Source organism: Simochromis diagramma, unplaced genomic scaffold (genome assembly GCF_900408965.1).
Source record: "Simochromis diagramma unplaced genomic scaffold, fSimDia1.1 OVJJ01000293.1, whole genome shotgun sequence".
NCBI lineage: Eukaryota > Metazoa > Chordata > Actinopteri > Cichliformes > Cichlidae > Simochromis > Simochromis diagramma.
The window spans coordinates 23,825,358-23,840,294 of record NW_024386801.1 but is presented as its reverse complement, the minus strand read 5'-3'; the positions used below and the strand labels follow the sequence as shown (position 1 = coordinate 23,840,294).

Below are 14,937 nucleotides of genomic sequence, written 5' to 3'. Positions count from 1 at the left end.
AGGCTAACCAGGATATTTTGATAATGTATTATTATGTTGATCTTGATTCTTTCAAGTTACATACTGGGAATACTCCCCTGTTCTAGGCTGCTTTAACTTCTGTTGATAGCTGATGCAGCAAAGCGGCTTTAGCTGCATCGGATTTATTTAGAACCAGAGAGACAGACTTCTATCAACCCACAGCTTCCTGTGCAAAGATACAAGATCAACCTGTCTCTATAAAATGCAGATCTCCAGGTACTCTGCTTTCCAGAAACTACACAGACTTTCTTTCATTGGATGTAGCCCTTTTTTGTTGGTGACATGTCTCTCTTTCTGTACAATTTTCCACACATTGTACAAATCAGTTTCTTGTGCTATGACTCATAGTGCTTCTTTTTTGGCCTTAAATATGACCCCAAAATGAGCCTCTTGTGATTCACAATTAAAAATTAATTAACAATTAATTAACATGATGACCAAGAACCAGTTTGCAACTACTGACCTACACTGCAGGTACATGAGTAAGGAACCAATGCAACAGGAAACACCTGGGCATTTAACCTGTCAATTCTTTGAAACTGGGCGCAATAAACACAATAATTTATCAGAACAGTGAAAGGCATGACAATAATTCAATTATTAAAAAAAATCCTACACAAATATTTTGGTTTGATGATTCATTTAACGCGCAGCTCTGTAACACGCTGATGTTCTAAATGATGGCAACACAAGCAATTCACCCAGATTTGCAAGTAAGAACAGACCTGCAACAGAACTGTAAAACTGTATTGAGGAGCAACATGTAAATAAAAAGTCTGACAACAGTTTTTCAACAAAAACACTGACAACTAAACATATAAAAGATCCTTCACAGTTCTGAAGAAAAACTAAAATCTGAAATCTTGGAAATCAAAATTTATTTATACCAGGTTTATGTGGAGACAAAAGCATGAGATGGAGAGAAAAGAAGCATCATCTGTCAAAAATGGTGGAGACAATGTTGACACTGGCATGTATGGCTGCCAAGAGAATTACTGACCTAAAGCGTAGTGCAAAAGCAACACAAGAGTTTCTCAGAACAGTGACTTCAGTTACTCTTGAAAAAAAGTACCTGGTACTACCACCTAATGGAAATCCCTAAATAACTGCAGCTATTTAATATTTTAGTAATCGACAGTGTCATCAGTGCTGCTCTTGTGTTATCATTCTTTTAGTTCAAAGACTGGAGGCTGCATTGTCCTAATGTTGTCATATATTTTAGTCACAAGCCGCTCCGTGATATGTCTCAGGTCTTTTTTTAGTGGAAAATGCACTTGCATTAAAATGGTGACAACTGGGCACTACGGAGTTGTGCATTAAAACGAAACATCAAAAAAAAAAAAAAAAAAAAAATTGCAGTGAAAATGAGTTCTGTCAGCGTTAATCTCGTTAAAATGACGTTAACGCCATAACTTTAACGCGGCAAATCTCCGTTAGTGAGTTACCACGGATCGCCCGTGCGTGGGGCTGCACGGCGTCAACGTGCTAACAAGCTAACCGCGTTTAGGTATGCCGCGTTAATGCTGTTATGGCGTTAACGTCATTTTAACGAGATTAACGCTGACAGCACTAGTAAAACTGTATTATAATTTCCAGTGTGAAATTATAATAAATCATTGCTGTAGCTACTGTGTGGGATGGAGCACTATTGCAAATCCTTCATCCTGACAGCAGTCAGACTGCACAACTCCCACACAGGGAATATCAAAACACTGTACATATAAATATATATTATATATATCTGTTTATCTTTTGGTAACCTTTTTGGCTTTTGTTTGTTTTTTAAAATTGATTTAAATTTCCTATTTATTTTTCTAATATATGTCCATTTCACTTTTTTCTTCCTGAACCTTACTGTACTACTAACAAGTGACTTTCCCCAGTGAGGGACAGATAAAGTCAATGTCTAAAACTCCCTTTTCAGTTACTGAAGGCAGAGAGACTCACAAATAAGGAGCAACTGAGCATGGTAGCAGTGAAGGCCTCATTTCAAAGGTCTCAAGGAAAGAAATGCCACATTTGGTGATCGGGCAATTACTTTTAAAATCTTGTTTTGTCCTCTGAAAATCGAGGACTACACTTCAACTTTACTTACATAGTGCCAAATCACAACAACAGTCTACATCTCCTCTGCAGTTGATGCAATACTTTTGGTTTAACTCTTTGAAATGACGCTGAAACTCTGCACTTCAGTCTTCACTGTTTGATCTAAAATCCGCTGTGGTGGTGGTACAGAGGCAACATCACAAAAACTCTATGACTGTCCCAATACTTAATAATACTAAAATTAACAGTCCATCACTTGTTTTATTTTAACATCAAATTTGAAAAAACAGAAAAACAAACAAACACATTAACAGAAAGAAAAAGTGTAAACATTTCCCACATGTGTCTGAAACATAACTGTTTTCTTTGAAATGAGGTCAGTTAATAATTATTCTGCAAAGGAATCAGTTTCTTTCCCTTCTAAAATCAACACAACTATACTTTTAATTTTGTAAATATGGCTGTCACGTGTAATCACACTTACACACCCAGGAAATGCAAAATATAGCTTTCCCCAAATGCGAGCTAGTTTCATAGTTGTGTTCAGTGAAAGAGTAATCAAAAGACAGAGCAGCCAGGGTTATGGTTATAAATACACAGGCACTGAGAGGTTTGTCGTACTTTGGATGCAAAGAAAGCAAAGGACTTATCTCTAACCTTTGGTCAATGAAAATTAAAATTACCCAGAAAAGTTTGGGTTTTGGTATCGGTCTGGTGTCTGTGTATTAATCTCTATCACCATGTGAGAAATGATTTAGAACTGGTTGTGTCACCACTGGCAGCAAGAACTGAAATGAATCATGTGTGATAACTGGCAATGAGTCTTTCACATTATTCATTATTGGCCTACTCTTCCTTTGAGTTTTAATTCAGAAATATTGGACAGTTTTTTTTTACAACTTGCCTCAGTAACCCATTCACACAACTATGCTTTCTTTTTTCTAAGTGCTTTCTATCTAACGTTCACACACAACATTCATACTCTGATGGATGCATCAGAGCACAACTTAGGGTTCAGTATCTTGCCCAAGGATAATTTGGTGTAGCCAGGGATTAAAACAACCTTCTGATTAGATGACCTGCTCTACCTCCTGAGCTGTATCCCAAATACTCAGCGTTTGACATGTTTGACCAAAAGAAGAACCAAATGGATAACAGCTTATCATCCAGATACATGTGGGAGAGTGAGACGACATTCCAAATGCTTCAAAAAGGTGTGTGCCAGGGACCGCAGGTTGTGTGTGAGAGTGAGACCATCTGTGCACCGTTCACCACATGTGGTGTTAAAAGGATTTGTTGGCATTAACACACACGTGTGCATGCATACACACGCACGCACGCAGAAGAATTAAAAAGCTGTTCAGTACAACTTGAGCTGTGCTGAATGTCTCTAAACATGTGTTACCCACAGTCAAAATCAACAAGCGTCTATATTTGACGACATGATTCACTCAGGAAGAAATCTGCTGGGTGTCACTGTGTGCATAACTATCACCATGACAATCCATCTGGTACACACCAAAAATCAACCAAAAGGTCAACCCACCTCCACTTCACCAAACCTTCCATCAGATGCTTCCCCACCGTTACAGCTTATCAGTCTGTGATGTTGAGTGTAACTTGCATCATCCAACTTCAATGAACAAAACATGCCATAGGCTTGGATGGTATCAAGATATTTTTACACAAACCACCACATGTCAACAGAAGTCAGCTTTGCCTAATGGAGCAGGCAACATAGTGAAGAAAAGTGGAAACTCCAAACATTAGTGACAATGCTACTGCAAAAAGAAATATGCCTCCGTCCATGTATTTTGGGTTTAGTGTTCTTTAAAGTAAACCAGCTGACACTGAAAACTCAATTAGGTTGAAGTAAAGATCATTAATAGTTCATTTAAAATAGGCTTTTACAATGACACCAAATCATAAGCTTGTGATTTATGTAAATAAATATCAGAGTCATGGTTCAGAGATATATTTGTACAACCAACAGTTAACAACAAATACATTTTACCAGAAGAGTTACTGAAGATGCAGTTTAGCTGAATTGGAAGCAATTTTAGGACACAGTTTTGCCAGGTGCATGTGGCTTTTGATACATCTGGGTAGACTAACTTGCTGTTTCCAGTCTCAATGCAAAGAAAACCAAGTGTTCATTACAAAAACAAACAAAGACATACCAAAATCCTGAAAATATAATGGTACTTATTCTTCTGCTGACCTACAGTGAAAGAATAGCAGTCAGTTTTCTTGTGCTTGTGTATTTGTGTGCAAGTGTTGATTTGTGCTAGCATGACGACTAATCCTATAACAGAAGCCCTGTCATGAGAAAGTACTCAGACTAATGCAATTACAAATCCTGAGAGTCAGAGAGAAAGAAATAGATAGGCATGCTTGAGCCCACAAGACAACATATATTAGTTAATTATCCAGCCAGAAGCTTGTTGATGGCTACTGAAAGCATCTTACTGAAGTGCAATGTTCTAAGGGACAAAAATAAACCAACTATTAGTAAGAAATTCCAAAATACATTCACATTTGTGCACAAAATTATTGATTTTTAAAGTCATTAAAGATGTCAACCTTTAGGGAAGACTGTGCTGTATCATATTGTCATAATAGCTGCAATATACAGCTATACATTTTTACATGATATAAAAAAATGTTAGCAATAACTAAAGCAAGATGACAAGCTAAAGTGTTAAACTTCAAGGGAAAACAGTACCTAGGCTTTTTTTGTGTGTAACTTGCACAGTGTCACTAAATATAAGGTGTATCACTACCTTTCCAGTCAAATGCTGCTGCCAACACCTTGTTTCAGTAAATTCACACTTCACATTAGGAAATGGGCTATTATTGACAGTAGCTTATGAAAACAAAAGGATGGAAAATGCTCCTAATTTACTTATACTTGTCTGCAAGCTGCCTGCATTAATAAACTTTCTTCCCTATTTTCTGTAACCACAAACCATGTTAAAGTTTAAACTAATATCACCCAACCCTACTCTTTGGGCTATGAAGCCAAAACCCAGGGATCCTTTAATAAATCACACTACACCAACCTCTGTCCAAGTCTAATTTAGCTAGATGACCTATATTTTTGAGACACGAAGTTCATCTGTGTAGAGCTAGAAATCTATCATTGTGCAGGTTTTTTTAGTCATTAGCCTACAGAGTTACACTGGGGAATTGAGTATGTTCCACTGAAATAACTTTTTTCTAAATAAAATTCAATAATTTCCTAGTCAATTTCTTACAGTCTGCCCCTCACACGATCATCACCTGTCTTGGCCTAATGTGAATCATCTCAACAGGTATTAGGTGTTCCCACATTTTCTTTAACCGTTAGTCTTTCCAGATCGTCTACATGCTGAACATGGAAGCAGATAAAAAAAAGAAGAAAAAAAAAGGTTGAAAGTCATACTGATTATCCACATACAGTTCTGGTCAGAATTTTATGTACACTCATCATGGGCATGAATGCCATGGTAATTTTGGGTTGGCTCCCTTGGACTTTGCCATTGTTCTAAGAATTGGTCAGTCCAATGAGTGCTATCCAAGAAAAATCACCAGTTGTACTGGACATGATCACTAACCAGAATTTAATATGGCTCTGCCTCGTCAACTTAAAAGCCATCTTAGAATCTTCAGCACCACTTGTTAAAAGATTTAAGTAAGTGTATGTAAATATATCTATATTTTTCAGAATACTTTATTAATCCCGAAGGAAATTATGTAAATTATTGAGCCTGTATCCATACTTTTGACACTGTGTTGACTAGGGCTGGGCGATATGGCCTAAAATTCATATCGCGATATAATTTGAAGCATGTGCGGTAACAATATATATCACGATATATTCTTTTCTTCTGTATAACATATTTTCCACACTATAAGGCACACTTAAAATCCTTTAATTTTCTCAAAAATCGAGAGTGTGCCTTATGTATGAATTCTGGTTGTGCTTACTGACCTCGAACCGATTTTGGCGTGCAGAAATGTTTTAGTACAACTTTGGTAAGTGCACTGCTTGATGGATTGTCAGAGCATTACGGCTGCCGTAGTGAGGAGCTTTGCGGAGTAATCTGGGTCCAAAACTCCGTCCGCTTCAGGTCCCAAAGTCAAACGAATACTGAGAGTTAAAAACGGTCTAAATTCTTTAATCTTTAATTAAATCATCCGCATTGCTGCTTTACCAGCTGTAACAATTAAGTTTAACATCCAGGCATCCATGAAAACAGAATTTATTAAATTTAACGGAGTTAGAAGTTAACAGGAAATTAGCTCGCTAGCTTCTATCTAAACATGTTGTGCTACGTGATTGCTAGCGACACAGCTATGTTAGCATAACATTAGCACAGTAAAGCTGGAGGATGAACACCAACTTTTTTCCACTCATCAAAAGTTAACTTGAGGGATTCTGGTGGTCAGGGACAAATGCAATCGCATAGCATGATGCTATACATGGGCCAAACTTCAGTCAGGAGAACAACTGAGATTATTCATCCACAATACGAGGTTAGTTATTAATATATTGCAACAACATGGGACTAGAACAGCTGCGAGAGAATTCAACATTAATGAATCAATGTTACAGAAGTGGAGGAAGCGCAGTTTTTGGCTTTCCCCTTATTTCAAAAGTGCTTCATCTCTTTGCTATGACTGTCGCCCGGCATAACTTGCAGATGATAATGGTTTTAGCCGCTGTGATGCTTTCGACCATAACATGTGCAGCTTGATGACATCATCAACATGCGCTATCGCGATAGAGCAATATAGTCAAAATCTCTATCGTTGGCCAAATTTATATCGTTTCTATCGTATACCGTTTATATCGCCCACCCCTAGTGTTGACTTCTAAAAAAACTTCTAAAATCTAAAAGAAATTTAAAATTGTGCACCCAAATTTTGTTTTTTTAAAGTAATTAAGGATGTATAATGTACAAACATTTCACTCTAGAAAAAGTACGGTTGAAGGAAACCATTAACCTGACACTCATACCCAGGATGAATGCATTTAAACTTCTGACCACAACTGTACCACCAATGTCAACATTGTAGAGGGAGCAGCAGTTTCTCCCAACAGAACTATGCACTCCGTTATGCAACAAAAATTACTCTGAGGGTGACTCCAGGAATGTGACAAATAGCCAAAGTGTAAACCTAGATTTTAAATTCCCCGGATACCAGTCCATCCACGGGATAGAGCCCTCTGCATTGAGGAAGTCCCAGGGTTAACATATGGATGATCTAACAGTTTAGGGTTTACTACTTTGTGGTATAAGGATGCCACCAGAACCAATACTTACAGAACCTTTGATACCTAAATTCTGAAAATGCAATGGTACGTTTTTGGTTTTTTTGCACTAAAGGCAGCATAAGTACTGAGTAGGTACTTAAGATACTAATTTATACTAACAATTAGTGATAATTGTTAATTATTAATTAAATAGATTAGACTATTATGCTTTTGCAACAGTAATGACATCGTCGGTACCAACTTCGCCTCCTCCATCTGACACATAACAAAGGGACTGCTGCAGATTTTCAGGCAGCCCCTCCCATCACCAGCAGCTGAAGACGTGAACACTAACTCACCAAACCCACACTAACACTAAACCACCATCTTGAAGAGTGTAAAAGGAATTTTGAGGTCAGTAAAGTTCTTGTTTCAACAACAATTAATAATTAAACAGTTATCATAAATGTTAATCTGGCTGGCACCCACATTAATGTTACCCATTTTACTATTATTAGCCATCAGTTAAGTTATCATTAACTTAGCAGCTGTGGCTAATAATAATTTAATTCATTCCAACTTTATTTTATTTACATAGTGCCACATCACACACTACAATAATATGGAGAAACCCCAACAATCAAACGCCCCCCCCCTAAGAGCAAGAACTTAGTGACAGTGTCACCTGCTGTGACCGACAAGGGGTGAGTGTAGGAAGAGAGAAGACACACAGTGGAAGAGAGCCAGATATTAATAGCAACTAATGATTAAGTGAGTGATGTATAAACACAAAGGTGAGTGAAAAAATGTGACTGAAGGAGGAACAGCCCCCAGCAGCCTAGGCCTATTGCAGTGTAACTAAGGCCGGGTTCAGGGTCACCTGATCCATCCCCAGCTATATGCTTTATCAACAAGGAAAGTTTAAGCCTAATGTTAAAATAGAGGTAACCTGTCACTGAATCAAAGCTGCGAGTTGGTTCCACCGAAGAGGGGCCTGAAAGCTGAAGGCATTGCCTTCTATACTGCTTCAAAATATCTTAGGAACAACAAGTAAGCCTGCAGTCTGAGAGCAAAGTGCTCTACTGGGGAGATATGGTACTATGTCTCTGAGATAAGATTGGTCCTGGTTATTCAGACCTTGTATGTAAGGAGTAGGATTTTCAATTTGAATCTGGAGCCAATGAAGAGACGCCAATATATAACGTTAATGTTGGAGCTAGACAGAAAAATATTACCACTCCTTCCTATCTGTAACATAAATACAGTTTTAACTTAGCAGAGTAATACTTATTTGTGTCAAAAATCTGTTACAGATCTCTTAAACTCCCTAACCGAAGCTGCACAACATCTGCCAGTAAATAGAAATAAGCAGTGGCAGTCTACCACCTCTAATCAGCAATGAAAATATCACACCAAGTTATCAGAAGCACAGAAAATATACCACAGAAAATAAAGCTTTGTGTAGTATATTAAAGGGCAACCAAGTTTGTTTTGTGATGTGCCTTCCTCCCCCCCCCCATTTGGGACAACTATCTGATTACCGTATTTCCCGGACTACAAAGCGCACCTGAATATTAGCCGCACAAGCTAAAATCAGGTGAAAATCCTGTTTTGTACATACATTAGCCGCACCTGACTAAAAGCCGCTGGTGTTTCAATGTTGACTTATCATATGTAAGAGAATATGCACAAAGGGAATTGTCAGGAAAGAGATGGCTGTTTGAAGACACACCCCTTTTATTAATATTTTGAAAAACAAGTTATGGGTACATATCACATGCCCTTCCGCCAGGCAACGTAGTGCCGTACAACAGCGGAACAAACAAAACAAATCGTCTTACGATATGACAAAAATCATGGACAATCCATAGAAAAGCCGCACCTGACTAAAAGCCGCAGGGTTCAAAGCTTGTGCAAAAAGTAGCGGCTTATAGCCCAACAATTACGGTAACTATGAGATAATTCTCTTGCTCTAATTCTAAAAGTGTTCTATTATATATACAAATAAATATACCGTATGGAACTTGTTCACTTTTAGAGTGGCCAATTGGCTTTGCTCATAATGTGTAAAAGTTATTGAGCCAGTGCTCCAGTTGTAAATAAAACAGGTAAATTAACTTCATCTAAGTAAGCTACATGTTCCACTTTTTACAGACATAACAAGGCAGCCTTTGTAAATACAGTTTCAGGGAATTCCCCCAACTACATGCAGTGAATGTGGAAGTATATTGCACCGATACTGAGAGAAGTACCTGCCTGATATCACAGATGTTCTTAGGCAGGTAAAACAATCCAATTGAGAACCTTTGGAGATGGATGGCGAGGGAAGTTTATAAAAATGGACAACAGTTCTGGACAGTAGATGCCCTTCTTGCGGCTGTCTTCACCACTTGGAGAAATGTTCCCACTCACCTCATAGAAACACTTGCATCAAGCACACCGCAACAAATATTTAAAATGATCAACAATAACGGTGGAGCTACTCATTTCTGAGTTCATTTTTGGAACTTTGATTTCTGTTTTGTGGGGGTTTACGGGGGGTTTTTTTTGGAGGTGTGGTCCTAAACATTTGATCAGCTGTAAAACAGCCTGTTTCAGTTTAAGCGTTGTTTTCAATAAATAGCATGCCCCAAAAATGTTTTGTCTCAATCCCATTTCTTCTTGTTACATGTTGAAACTCTACTTGGAACCTTGTTAAGATCCAAACATGCCAAATAAATTTTTTTGCCATTTTTCAAGTGGTCTTAAATATTTGATTGAGACTGTATGAGACACCAATGGGGGTCATTTTGAACCTATTGCATTTTAAATGTCACGTAACTTAAATTAAAACACCATTATCTCTTATAACTTTTCCTAAAATGGTTTTATTCATCATACAGCAAATTTTGGGGTTTGTGGGATAAAAAGGAAAACAAACAAAAAAAAAACCCTTAATACTTATAACCCCCAATGATTTCATTTTGACCATATAGAAATTAATGCAAACAACAGCTGTGGACAGATTGTCTAGAACAGGAGTCCCCAATGCCAGTCCACGAGGGCCGGTGTCCCTGCAGGTTTTAGATGTGTCCTTGATCCATCACAGCTGATTTAAATGGATAAATTACCTTCTCAACATGTCTTGAAGTTCTCCAGAGGCCTGGCAATGAACTAATGATGTGATTCAGGTGTGTTGACCCAGGGTGAGATCTAAAACCTGCAGGGACACCGGCCCACACAAAAGGGTATTGCAAAAGAAGCTGGCTGTTCACATAGCTCTGTGTCCAAGTAAATTAGTAGAGAGGCGAGGGGAAGGAAAAGATGTGGTCGAAGAGAGGAAAGGCACAGAATCCACGTTGCTTGAGGTCCAGTGTAAAGTTTCCACAGTCAGTGATGGTTTGGGGTGTCATCTGCTGGTGTTGCTCCACTGTGTTTTCTGAGGTCCAAGATCAACACAGCCGTATACCAGGAAGTTTTAGAGCACTTCATGCTGCTGAGCAGCTTTATGGAGATGCACACAGTGCCAAAGCTACCAGTAGCTGGTTTAAGGACCATGATAGATGGTTGCTCTCATGGTGTCATGAGAGCAACCTGGGCTCTCATGACACCTGAGCAGTGCCACAGACTGATCAAATCCATGCCATGCTGCACTGGTGCAGTAATTCAGGCAAAAGGAGCCCCGACTAAGTATTGAGTGCTGTACATGCTCATACTTTTCATGTTCATACTTTACAGATGGTCAAGATTTCTAAAAACCCTTTCTTTGTATTGGTCTTAAGTAATATTCTACTTTTCTTAGATTATACACCCCTAATAGAGCACTAAGATCATCTTCCCAGTCACTCTTGGTACTCCCGAGATCCCGGCTGAAGACTAGAGGTGACCGCGCGTTTGCCTTGGCTGCACCTAATTTATGGAATAACCTCCCCATCACTATACGCAAGTCTGATTCCATCCATTCCTTCAAATCGCGGTTAAAAACCCATTTATTTAGCCTCGCCTTTTCTACCAGTTAACGCCTGCTTGTCAGTTAGCTTAATGCTTATTCTTATCTTTGGCTTATTCTTAATTACTTTTAATCATTTTTAATTTTTTTGACTGTTTTATCCTTTACACTTAGTTTCCTTTTATGCAATTCTTTTGCTTTTGTTTTAATGCCATTCAACCTGCTAGCATGTTTTGGTACCTTGCCATAGCCTTCATCCTTCCCTGTTACTTCATCCTACTCGCTTGCATGTTAAGCACTTTGGTACACCACTGTTTAAATGTGCTATATAAATAAAGTTTGTTGTTGTTTTCTGAGATACTGAATTTGGGGTTTTCATTAGTTGTCAGTTTTAATCATCAAAATTAAAAGAAATAAACACTTAAAATATATCAGTCTGTGTGGAATGAATGTACCGTAATTGTCGGGCTATAAGCCGCTACTTTTTGCACAAGCTTTGAACCCTGCGGCTTTTAGTCAGGTGCGGCTTTTCTATGGATTGTCCATTATTTTTGTCATATCGTAAGACGATTTGTTTTGTTTGTTCCGCTGTTGTACGGCACTACGTTGCCTGGCGGAAGGGCATGTGATCAGACACACAGTATCGGGGTTCAAGAGTGGTATGTTGGCCACATGTCCATCCGCCAGGCAACATAGTGCCGTACAAGTAGCGCGAAAAACAAACTTGAAAGTAGCGCTACGCGTTCAGCAGGAGGCGTGGATGATGAGCAGCGATAAACTTGCGAAAAGCAAGTTATGCTCAAATCCACCGGTGGAATCTGACAGCGTGGAAAAGTGTGAAAACATCCATGATCACCAACGGATTTCGAAGGGGTGGACTGCTGCATGATGGAGAGGACACTGCCACGGCCCTTCTGAGGGTGTTCGACTCCGACACTGACAACGAGGATTTGTTTGGTTTTGAAAGTGACAACAAAGGAAAGGAGCTGAGAGTGGATGACGTAGCCATCCTGAGCCTGTTCGTATCCGACACTGGAGAAGAGGACTTTGGTGGTTTTAGTGCGCAGGAAGATGGTGGTGAATGACTGACTTTTCTTCTTGTTAAAGCCGTGTCACTGCACCTGAGCCTAAAAGGTAGTCCGAATCTATTTTTCTGGTGTGCTGTAGGTTATTGTTATGTACGGAGCCCCGCAGGGGACATGGGAGAAAAAAAAATTAAGACGGACTTTTGCGAGATCTCGCAAAACTAACTCGGGATCTCGCAAAACTAACTCGGGATCTCGCAAAAGTCCGTCTTAATTTTTTTTTCTCCCATGTCCCCTGCGGGGCTCCGTAGTTATGTACTACATTTGTTACTCATTTATGAAGCACAGTACATGTTTTGTACTTGTAATTACCAGTACTTGTACATATACCTAAAAAGTTATGCAAATATGTACCCATAACTTGTTTTTCAAAATATTAATAAAAGGGGTGTGTCTCCAAACAGCCATCTCTTTCCTGACAATTCCCTTTGTGCATATTCTCTTACATATGATAAGTCAACATTGAAACACCAGCGGCTTTTAGTCAGGTGTGGCTAATGTATGTACAAAACAGGATTTTCCCCTGATTTTAGCTTGTGCGGCTAATATTCAGGTGCGCTTTGTAGTCCGGGAAATACGGTATACATTATACAAGTTTCACTTTTTGATATTGTAATTCTATGACCAGCACCTGTATAGGCAAAGACCTGTTCAATGTTTCACAGTGAGTGCTCTTTTTATATAGTAGGGTAACCAATATCCAAAATTAACTTTTCATTGATCATCTTCTCCTAAAATAGTTACATTATTCAGGTGTGTAAACTATTGTGTTGTTTGTTGAACTCTATTGATTCTAATAATAATAATTCTAATAAAATAATCATTTAAAAAAAAATCAGTATATCAAAATAAAACAATTCGTAAAACAAAAACTAATGAAACAAAATCTTACATATTTACTTTGTTAGCTCTTATTAATAATTTTTAAAATTAGATGAAAATTAACAACCTAATTTTCATCTTGTTGTAGGATGGGTTAAAATGACCCCTCTGGTAGTTTTATGGTGTTTGAAATTCTAACAAACAAACAACTGTAATATTTGATGACAAATTTGTAATTAGATTCAACTGTTCACAGACTTCCATGCTATTGTATACTTTGGGAGACACTGGCTGAGGGCTGTTCATCAGTGCCCTTTGAATAAATTAAAAAAAAAAAAAAAAAATAGAAAGAAATCAGCCAAGTGCCAATTAGTGAGCCCCTAATCCTAATGTAATAAACTGAAGTGTAAGAGTGCACAGTACAGAGTCTCCAAAAACCCATGAGGGCATTTGTCAAACTGGAATTTCTCCAAGCAACCAATAGCCAAGTGAGTTCTCCCTGTACCAACGTCCTGTCAGTCAGACAGTAAAAAGTAACAGGATCTACAAAGCTCTGTATGCTACCTACAGACTATCACCACACTGCAAGGCCAAGCATCAGCCTGCCTCTGCTGATCCTTGCCCCATAAATGGCCCTCTTACCTCTGGCCATATTATACACACAATACATTATTTTCTTTTACTTTGAAAGTTACTTGGTGTTAAACAATTCTGGTTACAAAGTAACAGGTGACAGTAGTCACTTGCTTGACATCTGCAAACTGTGAGCTATTTATAGGCCTAACTTGGTAAAGTTATCTTGGCATCCTAAAAAAAAACAAAACTGTACGTCTCTGTGACAGGTCGATCCCCAGATATTTGAGGAACTCACATAAGTGCACTTGAAAATTACTCAGTCTATCTAGAGCTGCAGCAATAAGATCATTAAATAATGCTCTGAGAAGTCTGATCTGCCCGTGTTCTAAGAATGAAATAACGTATTACTGTTTCCTCCATCCGCTTCATGTCATTGACAAGTACAACTGGTATCAAGAAAAATCGCCTCACGAACGGTTAAAAACGTATGTACCAACACAACAATGATAGTTATAAATACATCTACTGACCCAAAAACAAACACTGGGTTAGTATGCGGTGCAGTTATCGATCTTATGCTTTAAGTTGGCATACAGAATTACTGGTATAAGATCCACGACGCCTCCCCAGAGTCATTACATGTAACTATACGTAAAGAGCTGAACTGTCTGTGACTGCATACCTATTTACATGAAGTTCTGTGGGTCATTCCACACACGTAACTACCAGCAGGTATCTTCACTCTCCCCTTTTCAGTGGGCTGTATCTATTTGACCTAAAAAGGGGTTTTCACTTCTATTTTAAAGGATCTCTTCTTCGTAAGTTACTTTTTACTGAATTCCAGCCCGAGAGGATATGAAATGCGTCCGGTCACAAAAACACAGTAAAAGAAAAAGAAACACGCCACAGAGTTTGGCCGCTGTTCTGCGTGAACATCTTGACAGGATATAAGCCTCGTGGTATTCGTGCGTGGACTCACCTCTGCAAACTGGCTGCACCTTTTGCTGCTGCTCTGAGTAATAAACACAGCCGCGGTCTTTAGGCGACTCAATAAAATGTGCCGCTTCTTGTTATCAGCAGCTGTGTGTGCGCATCGCTTGGGTTTCCGTTCTAAAAAAAACAAACACTTCCTCCGCTTAAGAACTCATACTGAGAAACGGAGCTCACACAGGTTCTCTGATAACTGGAAGTGAGAACAACTGCCTCTTCCCGCTGCCTCC

At 38.7% G+C, this 14,937-nt stretch overlaps 1 protein-coding gene across 2 annotated transcripts in view; it reads right to left on the bottom strand.

Annotated features, from left to right (window-relative positions):
* LOC120730339 (proline-rich protein 5-like) overlaps window positions 1-14,937 on the bottom strand; it is a 44,962-nt gene extending 30,025 nt beyond the window's left edge. Inside the window, exon 1 of one of the 2 annotated variants that reach the window (XM_040026682.1) lies at window positions 14,697-14,937. The gene's annotated coding sequence lies outside the window, so the exon portion shown is untranslated. The remainder of the gene's footprint in view (window positions 1-14,696) is intronic. The other variant, XM_040026681.1, reaches the window with a different exon arrangement.